The following is an 8,243-nucleotide window of genomic DNA, read 5'->3' on the forward strand; positions in this document are numbered from 1 at the left end:
TACCCCTTCAAAAAACTCAATCAAATTCGTGAGACATGATTTTCCTCTCACAAAACCATGCTGACTGTTCCTAATCAGTCCCTGCCTCTCCAAATGCCTGCAGATCCTGTCTCTCAGAATACCCTCCAACAACTTACCCACTACAGATGTCAGGCTCACTGGTCTGTAGTTCCCAGGCTTTTCCCTGCCGCCCTTCTTAAACAAAGGCACAACATTTGCTACCCTCCAATCTTCAGGCACCTCACCTGTAGCGGTGGATGATTCAAATATCTCTGCTAGGGGACCCGCAATTTCCTCCCTAACCTCCCATAACGTCCTGGGATACATTTCATCAGGTCCCGGAGATTTATGTACCTTGATGCGCGTTAAGACTTCCAGCCCCTCCCTCTCTGTAATATGTACACTCCTCAAGACATCACTATTTATTTCCCCAAGTTCCCTAACATCCATGCCTTTCTCAACCGTAAATACCGATGTGAAATATTCATTCAGGATCTCACCCATTTCTTGTGGTTCCGCACATAGATGACCTTGTTGATCCTTAAGAGGCCCTACTCTCTCCCTAGTTACCCTTTTGCCCTTTATGTATTTGTAGAAGCTCTTTGGATTCACCTTTGCCTGATCTGCCAAAGCAATCTCATATCCCCTTTTTGCCCTCCTGATTTCTCTCTTAACTCTACTCCGGCAATCTCTATACTCTTCAAGGGATCCACTTGATCCCAGCTGCCTATGCATGTCATATGCCTCCTTCTTCTTTTTGACTAGGGCCTCAATCTCCCGAGTCATCCAAGGTTCCCTACTTCTACCAGCCTTGCCCTTCACTTTATAAGGAATGTGCTTACCTTGAACCCTGGTTAACACACTTTTGAAAGCCTCCCACTTACCAGACGTCCCTTTGCCTGCCAACAGACTCTCCCAATCAACTTCTGAAAGTTCCTGTCTAATACCATCAAAATTGGCCTTTCCCCAATTTAGAATTTTAACTTTTGGGCCAGACCTATCCTTCTCCATAGCTATCTTAAAACTAATGGAATTATGATCACTTGTCCCAAAGTGATCCCTCACCAACACTTCTGTCACCTGCCCTTCCTTATTTCCCAAGAGGAGGTCAAGTTTTGCCCCTCTCTAGTCGGGCCATCCACATACTGAATGAGAAATTCCTCCTGAATACACTCAACAAATTTCTCTCCATCCAAGCCCCTAATGCTATGGCTGTCCCAGTCAATGTTGGGAAAGTTAAAGTCCCCTACTATTACCACCCTATTTTTCTTGCAGCTGTCTGTAATCTCCTTACATATTTGCTCCTCAATTTCCCGTTGACTATTTGGGGGTCTGTAGTACAATCCTATCAAAGTGATCTCTCCCTTCTTATTTTTCAGTTCTACCCATATAGACTCAGTGGGCGAACCCTCGGATATATCCCCTCTCACTACTGCCGTGATGTTCTCCCTAATCAAGAACGCAACTCCCCCTCCTCTCTTACCTCCTGCTCTATCTTTCCTATAGCATCTGTACCCTCACATTTCTCCACATTAAACTCCATCTGCCACCTTCTTGCCCACTCACTTAACCTGTCTATATCCCTTTGTAGACTCTTTGTGTCCTCCTCACAGCTTACTTTCCCACCTAGCTTTGTATCATCAGCAAACTTGGATACATTACACTCGGTCCCTTCATCCAAGTCATTAATACAGATTGTAAATAGCTGAGGCCCAAGCACCGATCATTGCGGCACCCCACTAGTTACAGGCTGCCAACCTGAAAATGACCCGTTTATTCCTACTGTCTGTTTTCTGTCTGTTAACCAATCCTCTATCCATGCTAATATATTACCCCCAACCCCATGAGCCCTTGTGTAACAACCTTTAACAACTTTCTGTGTGGCACTTTATCGAATGTCTTTTGAAAATCCAAATATACTGCATCCACTGGTTCCCCTTTATCTACCCTGCTAGTTACATCTTCAAAAAACTCTAATAAATTTGTCAAAGACGATTTCCCTTTCATAAAACTATGTTGACTCTGTCTAATCATATTATAATATTCTAAGTTTCCTGTCACCACTTCCTTAATAATGGATTCCAGCATTTTCCTGACAACTGATATCAGGCTGACTGGCCTCTAGTTCCCTGTTTTCTCTCTTCCCCCCTTAATTGAATAGCGGGGTTACATTTGCTACCTTCCAATCCGCTGGGACCGTTCTCGAATCTGGGGAATTCTGGAAGATCACAACCAATGCATCCACTATCTCTGCAGCGACCTCTTTTAGAACCTTCGGATGTAGGCCACCAGATAATGAAGCAGTCCGTGCCCGCATGCAGCAAGACCTGGACAACATTCAGACTTGGGCTGATAAGTGGCAAGTAACATTCGCGCCAGACAAGTGCCAGGCAATGACCATCTCCAACAAGAGAGAGTCTAACCACCTCCCCTTGACATTCAACGGCATTACCATCACCGAATGCCCCACCATCAACATCCTGGGGGTCACCATTGACCAGAAACTTTACTTGTCCAGCCACATAAATACTGTGGCTACAAGAGCAGGTCAGAGGCTGGATATTCTGCAGTAATTGACGCACCTCCTTAGTCCCCAAAGTCTTTCCACCAGGCACAAGTCAGGAGTGTGATGGAATACTCTCCATTTTCCTGGATGAGTGCAACTCCAACAACACTCAAGAAGCTCGACACCATCCAGGACAAAACAGCCCGCTTGATTGGCACCTCATCCACCACCCTAAACATTCACTCCCTTCACCACTGGCACACCGTGGCTGCAGTGTGTACCATCTACAGGATACACTGCAGCAACTCACCAAAGCTTCTTCGACAGCACATCCCAAACCCGTGACCGCTACCACCTAGAAGGACAAGGGAAGCAGGTACATGGGAACAACATCACTATTACCGTTAAGCTCTCTGTCCTTCCTGCCACAATCTGCTTATCTTTACCCAAATCACTACACTGCTCTGTTGCCTTGACTTTTCTCTTTAGATTTCTAAATTTCCCATCACCTGACTCCTCCCCCAGCCTTTTTAGTTTGAAGCCCTATCTACAGCCCTAGATATTCGATTTGCGAGGAAGCTGGTCCCAGCCCGGTTTAAGTGGAGCCTGTCCCAACGGAACAGCTCCCTCTTTCCCCAGTACTGGTGCCAGTGCCCCATGAATCGAAACCCATGTCTCCCACACCACTCTTTGAGCCACGCATTTAACACTCTGATTTGTTTGTCCCTGTGCCAATTTGCACGTGGCTCAGGTAGTAATTCAGAGATTATTACCTTTGAGGTTCTGCTCATTAATTTAGACCCTAGCTCTTCAAACTGTCTCAGCAGAACCTCATTCCTAGTTCTACCTGTCATTGGTTCCTACGTGGACCACGACAACTGGGTCCTCCCCCTCATTCTCCAAGTTCTTTTCCAGCCACGAAGAGATATCCTTAACCCCGGCACTGGGCAGGCAACACAGCCTTCGGGTCTCTCGGCAGCAGAGAACGGTATCTATTCCCCTGACTATACTGTCCCCTACCACTACCACATTCCTTTTTACTCCCCCCCCGCTTGAATGGCCTCTTGTACTACAGTGCCGTGGTCAGTTTGCCCATCCTCTCTGCAGTCTTTGCTCTCATCTATACAGGTAGCAAGTACCTCGTACCTGTTGGGCAAGGTCAAGGGCTGAGGCTCCTCCAGCACTATATCCTGGATTCCCATACCTGCCCAACTCGCAGTCACACCCTCCTGTCCCTGACCACTGAACGAATCTAAACTATTATCTAATCTAAGGGGTGTGACTGCCTCCTGGATCAAAGTGTCCAGGTACCTTGTGTAATTGTGTACTCTCTTGCCTTGTTTGCCTTCCCCAAATGCATTAACCTCACACTTCTCCGGATTGAATTCCATTCCACTTTTCTGCCCACCTGACCAGTCCATTGATATTTTCCTCCAGTTTACAGCTTTCCTCCTCACTATCAACCACATGGCCAATTTTTGTTATCATTTGCAAACTTCTTAATCATGCCCCTTACATTTAGGTCTAAATCATTAATATATACCACAAAAAGCAAGGGACCCAGGACTGAGCCCTGCGGAACCCCACTGGAAACATCCTTCCAGTCATAAAAACACCCATCGTCCTTTACCTTTTGCTTCCTGCCACTGAGCCAATTTTGGATCCAACTTGCCACTTTCCCAGGGATCCCATGGGCTTTTACTTTTCTGACCAGTCTGCCATGAGGGACCTTGTCAAAAACCTTGCTAAAATCCATGTAGACAACATCAAACGCGCAACCCTCATCGACCCTCTACCCCATCGATTCCACTCTAAATGTGGAAATGGGAATTTATGGAACAAGTTGACAGGTAGGATGTGCAGACGTAAGACTTTTAATATAGATATTTATAACCCCTGGTCCTAGTATCCTGCCTTATATAAAGTCATATTTATCTGATCTAAGCCATTTAATGTTTTACATACTTCACTCGTAACCACAATCTCTCCAGGTGATACAGATCGGACTTTTTTTTAAACCTGTCAAGTAATAAATACTTGAAGGGGAAACATTTGCAGGGCTATGGGGAAAGAGCAGGGGAGTGGGACTAATTGGATAGCTCTTTCAAAGAGCCGGCACAGGCACGATGGGCCGAATGACCTCCTTCTGTGCTGTATCGTTCTGTGATTCTATGATTCTGTCCCCATACAGCTCAAAAATGCTCCGCCCAGATGCAATGCATTGCTGGCTGTTTTTTTTGACATGGCAGTTTAATGTTGCTGTGATGGTTTCCAGAGAGTGACTCTATACCAGTTTACCAGTGCGTTCACACCCAGTGCTGTTTGTTCTTCAAGTGCTCGGCAGCAATGGAGCTAGAATATCTGGCTCACAAGACTCACAGGAACGCGGGTCTCCATTCCTGCAGAAAAAGGTCAGTCAGACGGTTTTGTTTCTAACCTCAACAGATGATGAGAGAACTCCAGTGAAGTACAATATGCTCTATTGTTCAAGTGGACATAGTATGAAGATTTTACATGCCCAGTATTACTAAAATCCTTGTGACGGCACTGTGCTGCATAGAATTTTATTGGAAAGTCAAGATGCATGAATTTTGTTTATAATTAAGGCATCTTATATTTGTAATAAAGATTTTAACAACTCACCTGTTTTATTTAAATATAAATTTATAATGTGTTCAAAATTATGAGGGGTTTTGGTAGAGTAGATGGGGAGAAACTGTTTCCATGGGCAGGGGTGTCAGTAACCAGAGGACACAGATTTAAGATAATTGGCAAAAGAACCAGGGGGAGTTGAGGAGAAAATTTTTTATGCAGCAAGTGGTAATGATCTGGAACGTACTGCCTGAAAGGGCGGTGGAAGCAGATTCAATAATAACTTCCATAAAGGAGTTGGATATGTACTTGAAAAGGAAAAAAATGCAGGACTATGGGGAAAGAGCAGGGGAGTAGGAATAATTGGATAGCTTTTCAAAGAGCCACCACAGACATGCTAGACAGGCAGCCTGAAATTCGGACATGCAGAAGGCCGATCTGCCTGTGGAGGCTTGACAGACGCTGGTAGCTCGCCCAAGTTATTTAGATGAGGCACCGAGGTCCCATATCTTATCCTGTTGTGTTTCTCTAAAGGCCGCTGTTAGTAGCTTCTAGGTCTATTATCTTATATTCCTGTTTGGGTCCCAGGCTTGGAACTCTAAGACTCCATTGTCACATATGGACAGTTGGGTTCTTATCTTGTGGGCATGTCTATGTAGCTATGTGCTGTGCTGGTGATTTCATACTTTACTTTTATTAATTTTAATAAAGGATTTTTAAGGATTTTTGCAAAGCTTGACAGATTCTAATTGTGTGGTTTTTACTATATACTTGCTTATTTAGTATAAAAGAGAGAAGTGTCATAAGGATAGAAGGCGGTATAAGTCCCAAATACAGGTAGTACAATGAGTCAAGATACAGGTGTGATTACATCAATACATTGGTTAACAATCATCAGGTATTTGTTTGATTGATACAAAAGGTGAATTGCCCAAACTACATGTTCAATGCAGATTCAACACGTGACAGTATAATCTTACAGCTGGAATCGTCAGTGAACATGCCCCACTCCTGACCTCATGACAGAGGGAAGGTCATTGATGAGCTGAAGGTCGCTGGGCCAAAGATGCTTCCCTGGGGAATTCCTGCAGTGAAGTTCTGGGGCTCTGAGGATTGGCCTCCAACAACCACACCATCTTGCTTTATGTCAAGTGTGACTCCAGCCACAGGAATGTTTTCCCTTTGACCCCTATCGATCAAACACCTGTGTCAGTAATAGCCCGACAACACCCTCAAAAGTAGCATAAAAGAGAGACCTCTTGCGACAGTCAGGTTGTAGAGGATATGGACGGGAGTAGGGTTTACCCTGGAGTGAAACCAGGCATCCCTGAGGAAAGGATCTGGCTCCGACAAGGTTAGATGCCAACAGGTCAGAGGCTGACCAAGGAAGCTTTGTCCTGAGCAAGGGGACAGGAAGAGAAGAGGAAACCCCAGGCGGGGTGGCGATAGTGGTATCGACGGAAAAGACCCCAGGTGGGGTGACTGTCAAGACTCCTGTGCGAAGTGGCACACCCTCTACCCAGGATGGGTGATATAACTCTAGTTCTGTACTACTAACTACTGCTTAAGCGCACGTAGTGTTGAACCTGGTGTGAAAATTAATAAAACACCACTGTACCGTATTGGTGTCACGTCGATCATTGGAAGAGGGGTAGAGTTACCCTACACAGCTCTGCTCCGTTCACAAATCCTCCCATAACGAAGCAGCACATGCCAGCAAGACTTGGGCACTATCCAGGCTTGGGCTGATAAGTGGCAGGTAACATCCGCTTAGAAAGGATATACTTGCCATGGAGGGAGTGCAACAAAGGTTCACCAGACTGATTCCTGGGATGGTGGGATTGTCATATGAGAGATTGAGTAGACTAGGCCTGTATTCTCGAGTTTAGAAGAATGAGAGGTGATCTCATTGAAACATACAAAATTCTGACAGGGCTCGACAGGGTAGATGCAGGGAGGACGTTTCCCCTGGCTGGGGAATCTAAAACCAGGGGTCATAGTCTCAGAATAAAGGGTAGGCCATTTAGGACTGAGATGAGGAATTGTCTACCCCAGAGGGTTGTGGAGGCTCAATCATTGAGTACATTCAAAACAGATATCGATAGATTTCTAGATATTAAAGCCATCAAGGGATATGGGGATGGTGCAGGAAAATGGCGTTGAGGTAGAAGATCAGTCGTGATCTTGTTGAATGGCGGAGCAGGCTCGAGGGGCTGGATGGCCTACTCCTGCTCCTATTTCTTATATTCTTATGCTTCATATAGGTGCCAGGTAATGACTATCTCAAACAAGTGAAGGACCAGCCATCTCCGCTTGATCGCCAAAAGCACCAACTATTGCCAAGTCCCCCACCATCGACTTCTTAGGGGTCACCCATTAACCAGAACGGTCCAGCCATATCAACACCCTGAAAGCAGGTCACGGGCTGAGTACTCTAGATGATAGGCTTATCTTCTGACCCCTCAACAGGAATCAAATGAGGAGTGTAATGGAATACTCACCACTTGCCTGGATGGGTGTGGCTGCAACAACACTCAAGAAGCTCGACACCATGTGGGATAGAGCAGTTTGCTAGATTGGCACCCCGTTCACTAAACACAGTATGCACCTCTTCCATCATCGGTTCACTGTGGCTGCTGTGCCTACAATCCACAGAATGCACTGCAGCAACTCACCAAGGTTACATCGATAACACCTCCCTCCCCTGCAATCTCGATTACTGAGAAGAACAAGACTTGCAAGGACATGGGAACACTATCACCTCCAAGATTCCTTCCAAGTCATAAACCAGCTTGACTTTCAGTACCGTCAGCTCAAGGACAGCAACAGTTTAACGAGGAGGTCCACCACCACTTTCTCAGGGCAACTAGGGATGAGCAATAAATACCGGCCTTGCCAGCACCGCCCATATCCCCAGAACAAATAAAAACAATTGTTGCCAAAGGGTAAATAAGGAATAGGAGGGGGCCAAGGATGGGAGTGAGTGCGTGTCACACTCCAATGCTTTACTCAACCACAAGCACGGAGGTACACAGGCATCCTTGATACTGGAGAACACTGGTAGTCATAGTGTGGCCCACATACCTTTCACATGGCTTGCTGCTCTCCATGCCTCTGGGACTCCACATGTCACCAGAGCTGAGAT

Source organism: Heptranchias perlo, chromosome 35 (assembly GCF_035084215.1).
Source record: "Heptranchias perlo isolate sHepPer1 chromosome 35, sHepPer1.hap1, whole genome shotgun sequence".
NCBI classification, from domain to species: Eukaryota; Metazoa; Chordata; class Chondrichthyes; order Hexanchiformes; family Hexanchidae; genus Heptranchias; species Heptranchias perlo.